Here is a 14,745-nt window from a genome sequence, read left to right on the forward strand (position 1 = left end):
AAGAAATCACAAGACCGACGGCTCCTTGTCCTTCCCGAGGGACCTGGTAATGAGAATAATAATGTGTGGAGCGTTGTAGCTAAATTCAGATGGACCCCCCTAAAATCTTGCTTGATAATCTTTTTTTTTGCTTGTCCAATCCCCAAATTTCAGGTGGACCCCCCTGAATTTTTTGGCTTCCGCCGCCAACGGTTACCCTTTGTGCTGTACTGGGGTAAGGAATAGGATCCCTCTTTTTCTTTTATTTTTAGGTTAATTTTAATTTGATTTGACTTCATTAGGGACCCAAATTCTCATGAAATCGCCGCGCTTTGTGGACATCATTGTTTCATTTTTAGATTTAGGTGTTATTCATTCGCCAATTAAGATTTGTTAAGATCAAATCAGTTAAAAAAAAGGTCAAATAACAACGCAATGATTAATCAGAGTTGCACTTCACTTTGTTCCCTTTACCCTCAATAAAACATGAAAACAATAAGTGTTTGCTTGAAATGAATATTAAGATTATCTACAAACTGATCTTAACTTTCTCCGGCGCTTTATACCCTAACTTGTATCCTTCGACAAGCATGAAACAAAAAAGTAACCGAACACAGTGCGTTATCGGGCGATTTCAGACACATCTTAACCCACACTTACTCTTAATCCATTTATGCTATGAAATGAAAAAAACAAGTATATGCATAATATCAAACCCCAAAATCTGAAATAGGAATATAACTGGCTGCATTTATCGCGTGATATTTCTTATTATCGAGGCCCCTAGGTTGTCTACACACGGAGGCTGTATACACTCTCCGTCATGATACAAGGTTTTCGACTCGTTTTGTAATGTTGATTTCCGTGCGACCCCTCTTAAAGGAAAGATCGCACAAATTGGAGTCGCCTTCAAAAGTTTCCGCAAATTACTTCACGATGTTAAGAGCCTATTTTTAGCCTTCCTTGCTTATATTTTTTGAAAAAAAAGTATTTTCGTCCGAGTGAGCCGATCTTAGAGGTGGACAAGGCCTCCTCCTCCTCTGTTTCACTCCGCAGTTACCATGGTTACCGTCGAGGTCCTATATACCTTGACTATTTTTATAAAAAGAACGTAACATAATCTTTTTTTTCAAATTTCAGGCAAATCTTTTTAATATCAAATAAATCCCCCGTTACAATCATATACCCTTTAACTGATTCAATATCCCATTATCATTTTATAATGATGTAAAATGTTAAGCGTTTATCGCTCTTTGAAAAAATGTGACATTTTACTTCAGATTTTCAAAATGTTCATTGGTCCTATGCAAAGACATATTGAAAGCACCACCGTGCGGTTAAATATGACAATAAGTGAGTGACTGTGCATGCCAGATTTTTATTTTTTTATTCGTGTAATACAGACAAAATATGAACGGAATGTGATCAGTCACAGTAATGAAAAAAATAATTCATAAAAAAATGTAAATGATTTTTATTATGATGATCCACCTGAACCAGGGAGAGGCTAGTAGAAGGAGGACAACCACTCGTTAATATGACGAAAATAAAAAGGATAAAAACGAAACGAAACAAGGGGAAAACTTGATAAAAATTGAAAAAATAGAGGATTACAACAAAGTCAGTATCAAAAAATAAAAATTCATCCAATTTATTATCTGTTTTTTTTTCTCTCTCTCTGAAATGATGATGTGAAAACTTCGAATTTCTTCTTGCGCTTCGCGCGTGAGCGCAACTATCCTCCTACCCTCCCGTTTATTCGTGCCCCTCCCCTTCTGATCCCGGCTGCCATTAATGTGACCAGCACCAAGGCGGGGGAGGGGGCATGGGGAACATTTGCCTCCCCTATTCTTACCCTATGAATGTCCCCATAAATTTTGAAGTACGAATATTTTTTTCTCGAGTTATTCGTGAATCGTAGGTCGTAGACCTCAACACATTAACGCACCCTAAAAGGTTGCAAAATTTTGCTAACCTACAGCCTTGAATTTGCGCACGCTCGCGACTTTTTTTTGGGGGGGTGGCCCGGAAATATTCTGAGGTATATGAGCGTCCGTCACTTACTGAATGCAGAATAATAACGTGTAATATTTTTATATTGTAAAAAAGTAAAATGGGTAACCATTGAGGTGTTAACAGAGGAGGGGCGGGGGGGGGGTTGTAAACCATCAAATCAGAGGGCAGTGGCCCCCAACAACTCAGACCAAAGCCTGGCAAGCGGACCTTCAATTTAATCATCACGTTTGATGTATAGCAGGTCTTTCTATGTCGTAAAGACAATTCGTGTTGTTTACTGTCTATGGGAGTATTGTCATATTCATTTGTGTGTGGGAGGGGGTGGGGCCTGGGGCACTTGATCCTCAAACGTTCCTCTACCATAAATAATAAAGAAAGATACTAGTTAAAAATGAAATGAAAGGCAATGATATGTAAAATATGAAATTATTCTCGGGATCTAATTTCAAGATCTGTCACAGATTTAGATTTTCATTGCAATGTTTTGCCCTCTACCATTTTTTTCTACTCATCCTCATTTTGCCATATTTTGGGAGAATCAATTGGTGATCCTTGATGAATCTTGCCTGGGATTCTGAGAGAGAACGAATCCAAAGGTCTTGTTCCAATCCTTTCAAACTGCCCAGTCCCAGGCTCCAGGTCTAACTTCGATATGGACGGCAAGACGACAGAGCTACGCGTCCAAGACTGTTTAAAAATGGCTATAGTGTCGCTAGTGGCTTTCGTTAGTCACTACATTACAAAATTATTAATGTTTTCAATTCAATTCAAATAAACATTTATTTTTCTTCAGTTCAACATATTGAACATCAAAGGGTCGAATCAATGGTTACATGATTTTGCACATATAGTAAAACGAGTACAAGGTAAATCAAATGTACAATACCAATTTAACACGAGGAAGAATTCATAAAAATTGTAAGTTATAACGGCTTGTAATGTGTCAATTATGTCCTTTTTCATTAAAAATAATTGGTTTTCAGCACAAACTTATGCGATTTGAATGGCCGGAAGTTGTAATCAGTGTGAATTTGAACAGGTTCCAAAACACGAGGGGCCATTAATTGTTCGTAAAGTACCTCCCCAAGGGATTGTGGAATGTCACCCGTGTCTTTGTAGCCCCCGAGAGAAAAAAAAACTGTCCTCTAACTGTCCACTCAGAATGCCAAAGGTGCCCCCGCAGTTTCAAGGAGGGGTTCCCTCTGTCCATTCATCCCTGATCTATATCGAATTCCCAGCACGTCTCCGAGATGTGAGTCAGAGTTTCATTTTTAAGGTTTTTAACTATATATTCGTGCTTTATGAACATTTTACCTCACAATTTCTATCAAGGGACCTGTCTATTATATGCAGAATTCAAATAAATGGATATTCCTTTTTGAAAACCTTCGAATATGAGTGGCAAAGACCTTATTTCGAGAAGGACGGCATTATAACCTAAATGCGACGTATAATATAGAGTTACACGATTCAGATATAGCATAAAGGGATACTCCAGGCTGAAGATATTCATATCTAAATAAATAGAATAAAATTCACAAATCAAAATGCTGAAAATTTCATCGAAATCGGATAGCAAATAACAAAATTCTTGAATTTTAAAGATTTCCATTATTCCAGTGAAACAGTTCTAGCCTTCTAGGCATGTCTTCATGAATATTAAATGAGCAAACTAATGATATTATATCCCCACTTGTTTTGTATTTTATTATATGAAATGAAGTTTATTCGACATTTTTGTACCTAGAACTAAAAAAAACAATTGTATTGATAACTGAAAGTGCATTAGTTATTAATTGCTGTAAATTATTTCATTAAAACGGAGACATATCATTAACACAGGTCTGAAAAATTAAACAATTATGATTTCAGGAAATAATATAAGAAAAAGGAAAGTGGGGATGTGACATCATCAGCCCACCCAATGAATATTCATGATGACGTGCATATAACTATTTTCACAAAATATTGCTAAACTTTTTAATAACTTTGTTATTTGTTATCCGATTTTGATGAAATTTTCAGCATTTTGCTCTGTGAATTTACTATATTTATTTAGATATAAATATCTTCAGCCTGGAGCATCCCTTAAAAAAGGCATGAAAACGGGGTCTTAAGGGCTGCTACCCATTCAAGAAGATGCACTAGGGGTAACATATAGTGCCGTTGAAGTAATTGGTAGACCAACAGCAACAATTGAAGTTGCAGCTGAATATGGGCTCCCAGGCGTAATTTTTACCTTTTTCACTGTACACTACACTTGTAATGTTATATGATTTTGTTTTTTTAATCTCATGGAAATAAAGACAACAGTAGCAACAACATGTTTATTATGAAGAGTGTGCCCTTCAAAATTTTATTATTTTTTGACAAGGAATATCAACCCTCTATGACCGCTTAACATGTTGGATGTAGCACGAATCATTGTTTCTTCTAATCTTCTCCTCTCCAACAGAAACTACAATTATCTTATATTTTCTTAAATCTTTTTAAGTCTTTAACATGGTATTCGAACTAAACAACCGGCCTACACTGGTGCAAAACATGTCTTTATTTTTATCTTTTAAAAATGATTTTAAAGCTGCGTGGACGGGGACAACGATATGTGTCCATCTTCTTCGTTCAAATTTAGATTTATCAATTATAGGTTTCACGATGAATCATGAAAAACAGGACATTTTATAGAGATGAATGTGGAGGGAGAGGGGGGGGGGGGAAGCATCTATGTGCCCCTTGACTCATTGTATGTAATAAAATATTATTACATCACTCAATGCTGTTTTAAGAGCGTTTTTTGCTTCAATCAGATAAACATTTTAACATTGTTTATTTAATATGTGAGGTGTAAGAAATCATATAATCATATAACGATTATCTTAACCATGGTCGGGAGTGCTAATTATTTATAAAGAGATTGTTTAATCGTAATGCATGTTCTAGTAAGATTTTGTTGTAAGAACAAGACGAACTGGGCATAGATTACCAGAATAGGTGTCATTGAAACAAGCAGTTATTATTATTATTCATTTAGCATCACCTGTGCCTGGGAGGCGAAAAGGGACCCGCAGATCTCTCCTAGCTCCCGATATAACTTATGCGGGGGGGATGCAGGCGACCTACTACACCGGAATCCCCCCCCCCCGCTTCTTATACGAATAGTGCAGCGAAATCTTAACGTGCAAAAGTGGTAACTCTTCTCTACATGGGGCATCCATTTAACGTCCCATTCGAGGGATGCAGTGTTTTCCACTGCATGCTGCTTCTATAGAAGAGGAAAGGGACACACAACACAGGTTTCGACCGGGGTGGACTCAAACACATGACCTGGACAGGCAGACGCTTTACCGACTGAGCCAACTTGCTCCCAGCTATATACGGATTGTTTAAATAATAAAATACTTTGCCCGGCTGCACATTGCTGATTATATTTCAAAGTAAAATATATTTTTGATTATTCATAAAATATTTCCTTCCCACTCTTCCCTTCACATTTGACTTCGTTCCATATAAATTTTACATTTATACATAAATATATATTTTTTGATGGCGATATCAATTAACTTTTTTGGCAACCAAGACACCAATTTACACGCCGGAGTGTATTTGTATCACTATTTAGCTTATTCATTTTTTTGCAATACATTCATGGGATTTCAATAGGCTATCACACATACATCATTTATGTCGTGCGCGAAAATTTGAATAATTTTCATTCTAAAATTTGTAGAATAAAAAAACACATCATTTTAAATTATTCATTTTCTCAAACAAAATTAATGACCACTAATGTGCTAATGATTATACTGTGGTTGAAAGTCATTCCTCTTGGCATAAACGCTTGAGTTTTAGCAGTACTTGTTGTACGGTTCAGCGTATTGTGATATTAGTTGCCTTGGCATATAATTAAAAGTATATATACGTGCATGTATTTTTAATTTCTGTTAATAAAATTGTCAACAGTCCAGAACATATTTAGAGAAAGCTAAATCACACGCCTTCAAGTGACATCATTTGATTTAATTATCAGGGACAAATAGAAACGAGGGGAGAGGGGTTAGGCGCGAAACGCCCCCCCCCCCACCTTCGAAAAATAAAGAACAAAAATAATGTCGAGCGTTTTTTCACGTGATTTTTTTGTAACTGTAAGATTTTGAAAAGTAACCATGGGATAACTTGTGAATTTTTCTTATCATAAAACACATAATGATGTTCTGCTTTTTGCTGACCACTCTGATGGAAACTTTTTAATTCTGCGGAGTTGCAACAAATGTATCTGGGCGCGTTTCATAAAGAGTTTTTCATTTTCATTTCAAATAAACATTTATTTTCCTCCATTTTACAAAATTTCTTCATTTTTGTTAACAAGAATTCATATGAAATCAATTACCATAAAGAATATAAGTATAAACAACTTATATATATATGTATATATACAACTTACGTGTACAGAAGAAGGCGTAGGTCCCAGGAAGCACATGCTTGTGGCGGGATACACCTGTGGACATATAGATATATACAATACACAAAATACAATACAAAGATAAGAAAGGTTAGAAAAAGAGAACAGAAGAAGGGAAGAAAACGAAGTTACAATTCTTGTAACTTAGCCACTATGTCAACTACCATGTGATCAGCAGCCAATTACAATCAAGATTACCATACAATGACGGAAAAAGTTAGTTGTATTTTTTTTATGAAAAGGGCCCAATAAATTTTCGGCCCCTCCCCCCGTCCGAATAAACCAATGATTCATCAATACAATATTATCTCACGATTATACCTATCTCTTTACTCATCTGCCCACCTATCCTTTTCAAACATTCACATTGCTTGTACTTTTTTTACCTACCTGAAAATGGATACGTGTATAAGAAAAGAACAACAAAATAAGAATATCAACTTATTACTGTATTACTGTGATATCAATATTGCATTACATCCCTAAATTCCCAGGCCAGACAAAGTGTTTAAAGGCAAGCATGGAGTCCTCATTATTATTATTTGCCCTGTCTATTTTCATCTATAAGAGAGTATTTTAAGGGAGAAAATAATTGAGCTATTTTCATGCAAATTATGGAAATAATTCCCTTCATCAGCTGTTGCCTTGCTATGACGTCACAAAGGGGGTAGAAAGGGGTTTCTGATAACGGTCAGATCACATCGAGTCAATAAAGATATATTTTAAAATTGCGCATAGAGATGGATATAATGACTCATCAAGCTGCTAAATGTTCACAATGAAATCAAATCTAGTCAATGGTGATGCAGGTTTGTTGGGAATCGTTCTACCCCTCCTTTTTTATGAGGGGATGGTGGTCATATCGCTATTGTCTAAAACTTGACAACATCCAGCGAGGGCATCAATATTGAACAGTTTTTTTTTTAAATTCAAACCCGAGTGATTCCAGTTACACACAAAAACAAAATGTTTATAATCGATAATTAGTTTTTTTTTTATAATACGAGACTTGAAATAAACCCACTCTTAAAGCGACTCAGTAAAATTGACTAGACCAGTAGTCAGCTGGGTGTAACTGATATGACAATCACTGATTATCACATTTCTGACATATATTCTAGTCAGAAATAACTCTATTCTGGTAAAATTGGACCATAGAAATACTCAGATATGACTAGAATAACAGTTGCACCCAGCTGACCATATCAACTCGTAATTATTGACTGATTTGTTTTTAGAGTTAGCTCGGCGAAGGGTAAAGAATGATGGCATGTAAAAGGGCCCATCTACAAAATTTCATAACTTAAGTAGCCATTGTGGCTAAATAAAACATTTTTAGTATTATCAGTATCACCATATAAAACGTGTACAATTTATATCGATTTAGTAGTACGAACATTACTCGTTACATTTTGTTCTTTAGGTGCATGTCTTTTAATTAAATCAGCGAGACTTTCACACTTTACTAAGCCCGACAAGAATTGGTGCCAAACAACCTCAATCTTCTTAAAGAGTTTCCATGGAAACGGCCTCCGAGGAATTCAAATCAATCGGTGACTAAGGTGTGGTCGTCGTCATGGCAACATCTGGCTATCCTCCTGTACTTTTTCGAATAAATCCCTTGATTTGAAAGATCTGATAAGCGTAATGAATTTTAAGATATATTAGCGTTTGTATAACCCATTTCGGTGGATATGAATTAATTATAACGTGACCCGATTATTATATGGATGGGGGAGGTCTTGGCAACGCGACACCGTCAAGGAATGAGTCCCGTTTTTCTCATTTACTTTCCAAGTTTTAAGCTGTATTACGAATCATTTTTTAATCCTTCAAAAAAAAAAAGCAATCTGAAAGATTTCCAAAGATTCACTCCTTTCCTCTCAATCTGAACATAACACCTGTTCATCACGATCCATTTAGATGGTTTTTCAGGTTGCATTTTGGAATTAAGGATTAGAAAAATTGAGGGCATGGCTCGACACAGCCAACTCCTTATTGGTGGAACATGAGTGTGTGTGTGTGTGGGGGGGGGGGTGGTGACCCGTCTCCCCCAAAACACACACACACACACAAGCAAACAAACAAAAACCCAAATATGATGGATTTTTGTTTATTTCTTTGGTAAGATCACCAAACGCACCCCCTTCCTCGCGTGCAAGCAATTCTATTTTATTGTTATTTGGGTGATGGTGGGGAAGGGGGCGCTAAGACATAGCAGGGCAAATCCATAAAATATGTATGTCCGACCCCACGTATTTGAATCCTTCATGAAATTTTCTGTCTCTGATTTCTGGTTCTTATGACAGTCTGTAATGCTGTCAAATGACCATGACTTGGTCAGTTTATGGAGTGAAATAACTAATAAGAATTGAGAAAAATGGGGGTCGGACATACAAAAAGTTTGAATATTTTATAGAATAGCCCAGAGTCCATGCACATTAACTTACGTTTTCCAAAACTGTATATTTCAGATTGACAGTGCTAAGTTTCGCTGCCGAAGGTGGACATTTCTTTACTCATTCGCTACGCTCCCTTGCATGAAGCATCTGACGTTTATTTTTAGAGGTCAAGCTATAATTATACAGTCAACCCTAACCTCTGCATGTATATCCTAAATTTATACTGTAATATAATGGAGTTTCAAAATGCCAAGTTTAAGAGTAATACGGTAAATCTTTCGTGTGGGAGCGGTTATGCTCCTTTGCATGACATAAACGGTGTGTAATACACTGTTAGGAAATTTATCCTTAAAATAAAAAGTTCCTGCAGCAAAGTCTCGAGAACACCTGTAATCTTACCAGATTGCGTAATCTTACATTATATCATGTAAAATTATACAGGAAATTGGTATTTGGTGTATGGAACCTTACAAATTTCCTTAAATAAAACACCCATTTCCCTCTTTTAAACAGACCTGTTCTGTTAAATTGCAGAAAAAAATCCTGTTTTATGAATTTACAGAATGATTCTGTTATTGGCTTCTGCAAAATCTTTTTTTTTCCTGTAAAATTTTGGTTTTTTTAACAATGTATATACCCAGGGTGATCAGACGTGCCGGATTTCAAGGGACATTCCCATTTTTCAGTAATTCTTCCCGCGTCCCATACGACCCTTCCCGGACGCCGTTTTGTCCCGTATTTTACGATTTCGAAAACTTTCATGTAATACTATTCAAACATTACAACTTTTCTCTTAAATGCACAGTAGCAAATTGGAAAATTGGTGAAATATGATATTGATTTTTTGAATAGTATGTCAAAATCTGTCGCCAAGTTTCTTTTGCTAGCTCGCTCGATTTTTGTCTTAAATGATTGTATCCTCTATTATAGCTATGTATTATAGCCCTCTGAAAATGTTTGGTTCTTAACGTAACTAATCTGATCCCGAAGAGTCCCGTATTAATACTGTCCAAATCTGGTCACCCTGGTCCTCGCTTGCGCATTGCATCATCAGTTCATCTTGAAAACGCCATTATGTTGTATTGACATGAAAAAAATATATATAAAGATGTCAGTTTATCAAATTTTACATATCGCAAGCTCTTGTTCTTCAGAAAATATAAAAGTGTTACCCATAATATAATGTAGATTCAAAATAAGATTGCGATAAACTAAAATGATAATAAATGTCATCAATTATGAGTTTTGAAGATTGCCAACCGGTAGCTGCGTTTGGAAAATTGGGGGGGGGGGGCGCAATGTAAGGCACAATCATCTGGGAAATCATATTCCATTCCTCTTGTGCGGCCGACGGAACGCAATCATCAATTAAATAATTGAGTAATCCAATTTCAAGACCAATATTCAAGGTCACTTGTTTGTGTCGATGTAATCACGTGATGAATGACGTCATGATGATGTATCAAGCGGAAGCACACACCTTGCCACGGCTGTTGATATCAGCTGGTAGGGCTGCCTGGCATGGCGTCAAGTCTGATGTTCGCTCCACTTACCATCCATCATAATATATCTATAAGTCCCCTACCTACCCTCCCACCCACCCACCCACCCCTAAAACAATGGAAGATCACTGTTGTTTGATTCAGAGAGGGATATCCACAGTCATGTATGAACATTGATAAATAAACACTTGTGTCGAGAAACAGCCAAGTCTGATGAGTCTCAAGACACCCAACACTAGAAAAAAAAACAAAAGAAGCAAAATTCTTTTATTATCATTCTGTCATGGTACCCAACACACTAGGGGAAAAAGTGCAAAATTGCACAATGTGAAAAAATATCAATTATTGATGAATGCAACAACATTAGGTCTTCGGCTACGAATTTGGTAATCGCCTGGACTATATTATTGAAGTGCGCGAAACCTAAAACATAATTGTACGTGACTAGGATTATTGTTAGCAATGAACATGTCGAAGTGTGCTGCAAAATGAAGAAACCGGATGCGCGATTATGCAAAGAGGACCAGGGGCCCGTTGATACCTCCAAAAACTTTTGCTATATATAGATGGCACCTATTCGCGAAAGATCGCGCCCTTCACGCCCTTATGAGTGCACCTTTATTTCAACGTGTGCACAATGAGCCTTTTACGTGGTCATCAACCACCAAATCGAAGTCATCACGCATAACAAGGAAACTTTGTGTCCAATATCACACGACAGGCGCCTGTTAGCTATCGCTCATACATATCGACATTCAGATTTTTTTACGACCTTTTCCCGCCAAAACATTAATTAGCACATGCACACATGTTCCCCGTAGCATGACCAGTGCATATATAACACCTGTGGAAAACTGTTAACACTGAAATCTTGAAAAACATTTGACAGTAAGGGAGTTGGCTAAAACGCAAGTTGCTATGGACTCGCCATAAAAAAAAAACATATCGAGCAATCTAAAATAACAGTTGGCTCGTAACACTTGGCTACTCATTCCATTTCTGTTAGTAATTTATTACCTTTTGTTTCTGCGAGATATTTTAGTGAACAGTTGGCAAAGTACATGTATTTTAGCAAATTAGAAAAGAAAGTTGGTTTCGTGCAGACAAAAAATGTAAAGAACAAAAAAAAATTGCTTGCGATCGAAACGGCAGATAGAGAAGTGCAGTATGCAAACAATTTGATTGCTAAGAGTAACATGCAAACGTCACGTTAAAATACATGGTCAAAATGAATAAGAAAAGAACATTAATGATTTTGGTTGAGTCATAGAAACTTTATTTTTATTTTGGTAGCACCCCCTACCTTAAACATTGAAATTAGGATTCTTTGAAAGCATTTGTATAGATTTGCTACAATATTTGCTAGATCATGACCAGGACGGATTTGGCGGCTCTCCTCTCGGCTATGACCGGGGAAGTATTTAGAGCCGCGGTCGTTTATGAGAGCTATGCAAGTTTTCATACAAGACGTTAGATGGTATAATATGCACTTGCTTCTTGTCATAAAACAAAACATTGAATGGCATTATGTTAATTTTTTTTATGATAAATGAAATTTGAAAATGATTTATGAAATGAAAAAAAAATCAACAATGAATGGTCACTAACCTTATTCGTTTTGTTTGATCTACGGTAGATGTAAACAGACCAAAATTTATTTTGGCGAAAATTGTCGGAAAATCGTCAGACAAAAGTTCTATGGAAATATTCACACTTCGACTAACATCATTCCCATTGATAAATCCTTCGTAGGCTTTACAGAGCAAACTCTTTCGTTACAATGTACACTGCAAAAACTCCGGTGTTGACTTAACACCAGCTCGGAATCTATATCTGTCCACACCAGAGAAGTATTGAAATAACTTCAGTTTGGAATCAAACCGATGCTGTTTTAATGCTAATTGGTGTTGTACAAACACATAGTATCTGGTATTAGACCAAAACAAAACTGATGATGATTAACACTTCTCTGGTGTGGACATATATAGATTCCGGGCTGGTGTTAAATCAACACCGGAGTTTTTGCAGTGTAATCGGCGAGATGTTCATGCATGGTTTGTAAGTTAAATCATATTGAACAGGTAGGCCTACCATTAAAGCTAATGATTTTTTCTTCAAATAAACATGCTTCAAACAGGTAAGTACTAGAGACCCCAATATAAAATGGTCAGTGGGGTAGCCTTTCTATGGCGAATTGTGATATGTCCGGAGAAACCCATGATATTAACGGTCTTACTACTACTACTACTACTACTACTACTACTACTACTACTACTACTACTACTACTACTACTACTACTACTACTACTACTACTACTACTACTACTACTACTATTACTACTACTACTACTACTACTACTACTACTACTACTACTACTACTACTACTACTACTACTATATTACTACTACTACTACTACTACTACTACTACTACTACTACTACTACTACTACTACTACTACTACTACTACTACTACTACTACTACTACTACTACTACTACTACTACTACTACTACTACTACTACTACTACTTCTACTACTACTACTACATGTACTACTATACTACTACTACTACTACTACTACTACTACTACTACTACTAATACTACTAGTAGTAGTGGTAATAGTGATAATGATGATGATAATAATAATAAAAAAAATTATAATGATAATAATATTAATAATATTTATAATAATAATAATAAAATAAGTATAATAGTAATAACAATATTGCTAATTTATCCATGGTTGCCACTTCAGCTCTTATAAATATTATTGTTCTCCAACTGGGCCCTGCATTAATATGTTTATTATCACCCTTCTCCATTCTAGTACGTCGAGCACCTGACAAGGACCACTGTAAAAAAAAATTGGGTAAAATTTGTACCACTACGAGGGTAAATTATATGTGTCCAACTAATTTGGGGCAGTATTTTACCCAATACGGGAAGCATATTGTCCAATAAGGTTAAAAAAAATAAGCACTGAGCAATTTCTTTGGAATGGGAAAATTTTCATCACACTGGATGAATAAAAATGCCCCAAAGAAATGCCCAATGTAAGTTGGACACATGATTTTACCCTTATGGAGCACTTTTACTCAATATCTTTTAGAGTGAGGCAGAGTCCCATTTTTGAAATCTTTGGTATAAATCGGATGGGGGTCGAACCCACGACCTCCCGTTCAGGCACGAGGCGGCGGGCGCTCTACCAACGAGCCACCATTGATACTTGAAATTACAGGGATGGGCTAGCCGACTGTGATTGGTTAGCCCAAGTTTTTATGACGAGTTCATGGTATTTTGGGTCAGTACTCCCGCTGTGTCATGTTAGAGTATACCAGATAATGATCTGTTCTTGGCAAGCCAAATGACGTAGGAAGTCAATGTGATGTTTCAATTCCCCGTTGTGTTTCTCTCAAGTGAGGAGGTAATCGATGTTCCAAAGGGGGGTAGACGTGTGAAAGAGGTGCAAATAACCCAATAAAATGTAACGATATGGTCACCATTTCTACAGGACTTTCTCTTGAGAGCATGTAACGATATGGTCACCATTTCTACAGGACTTTCTCTTGAGAGCATGTAACGATATGGTCACCATTTCTACAGGACTTTCTCTTGAGAGCATGTAACGATATGGTCACCATTTCTACAGGACTTTCTCTTGAGAGCATGTAACGATATGGTCACCATTTCTACAGGACTTTCTCTTGAGAGCATGTAACGATATGGTCACCATTTCTACAGGACTTTCTCTTGAGAGCATGTAACGATATGGTCACCATTTCTACAGGACTTTCTCTTGAGAGCAGAGTGAAAATGAATGAAAACAAGCAGAAAAATGGGTTATCGTAATTTCGCAACATCGAACAAGACCCCTACTTAGCGGTGTTTGAAGAACATTTTTATAAACATTTTCATCACTGTTTATCACTGTTTTATACAAAACAAGTATTCTTTTATTATTTCTTTCAGTTTTATTTTCGCAGGGTAGCCCTTTCAGTTATAGAACTGATTTACAAAGAGGCCCTGCAACGATACAAAGAACATGTACATATTTTACAATGGACATATCAATAGGATACAATCATACAATGAAAATAACATTAGGAAATGTAAAGTACAAATTGGTCTTTATAATCATCCCTATTCTTCGCTTTTCAAGTACACCTGTTGTTTATACTTCATTTATCCATCAAATTTAAAAAAATCAAACTTCAGAACCATGAAGGAAACAGAATTAACATTTCGAGTCAAAACTTTCACTCAATTTTTCGATTTCGAACTTTTCACAACACCTTATAAAAATATGCTTACGAAAGAATTCAGAAACTTCATAATCGAAGAAAAAAAGAAGTTTGTTCATGTATAATTGATTGCATCAAAGTAAG

This window comes from Lytechinus variegatus, chromosome 11 (genome assembly GCF_018143015.1).
Source record: "Lytechinus variegatus isolate NC3 chromosome 11, Lvar_3.0, whole genome shotgun sequence".
In the NCBI taxonomy this organism is placed as follows: domain Eukaryota; kingdom Metazoa; phylum Echinodermata; class Echinoidea; order Temnopleuroida; family Toxopneustidae; genus Lytechinus; species Lytechinus variegatus.